Raw genomic sequence first — 817 nt, 5'->3', positions numbered from 1 at the left:
CCTCAGCCCAAACCCATCTTGAGAGCCCAATCCTATACATGTCTACTCAGAAGTAAATCCTATAGTAGTCAATGGGAATTACTCCCAGTAAAGTGTGGATAGGATTGTAACCTGAGCCTTTCCAGAACACACATATTTATGAAGCTGCCTTATTCAGAGTCAAATGGTTGGCAACCTTCAGTCTGGAAAGACTATGGTATAAGCCTACAGCACCTGGTATTCCCAGGCGGTCTCCCATCCAAGTACTAACCCGGCCTGACCCTGCTTAGCTTCCGAGATCAGACGAGATCGGGCATGTGCAGGGTAAGACCTTTGGTTTAACTAGCTCAGTGTAATTGACACTGACTGCCTGTGGCTTTTAGGGTCTCAGCAGGGGTCTTTGCCATCTCCACCTGGGATTATACCTGGGACCTTCTGCATACCAAGCAAGTGCTCTGTCACTCCCTAATCCAAGTTCTCATAAGCACAGGACCTTCCCAGCAGTCTGGACTATATCATGGTGATGTCTTAATGCACTCTGAGATAAAGTACATGTTTAGCTCAGATGTGCCTTTTATGTGCTGTCTATCTATACTTGATAAATGTGGCTTTAAAAAAAATAGCAGTGATTTAAATAAAGAGTTCTACGGGGGGGGGAACCCCTGCTTAGCACAGTTGGGACAGCAATATGTATGTATGGAACTCAAAACCTTTCTTCATGCAAATATGGAGGCCATGTTTAATTCCATGAGTAATCACAGACTGTGTCAACATGCACATAGACTTCGCTTTTAGCTGATGAATAATGCGTCAGTGAGGCAAGAAGGATAAAAACAAA

The 817-nt window shown here is 44.2% G+C and overlaps 1 pseudogene; it reads right to left on the bottom strand.

Annotated features, from left to right (window-relative positions):
• Positions 1-201: 201 nt before the first annotated feature.
• LOC136646473 (5S ribosomal RNA) lies at positions 202-317 on the bottom strand (annotated as a pseudogene).
• Positions 318-817: the final 500 nt, after the last annotated feature.

The sequence above is a fragment of the Tiliqua scincoides genome, chromosome 3 (assembly GCF_035046505.1).
Source record: "Tiliqua scincoides isolate rTilSci1 chromosome 3, rTilSci1.hap2, whole genome shotgun sequence".
In the NCBI taxonomy this organism is placed as follows: Eukaryota; Metazoa; Chordata; class Lepidosauria; order Squamata; family Scincidae; genus Tiliqua; species Tiliqua scincoides.
The sequence above is the reverse complement of the archived record's forward strand: the minus strand, read 5'-3'. Positions and strand labels throughout refer to the sequence as shown.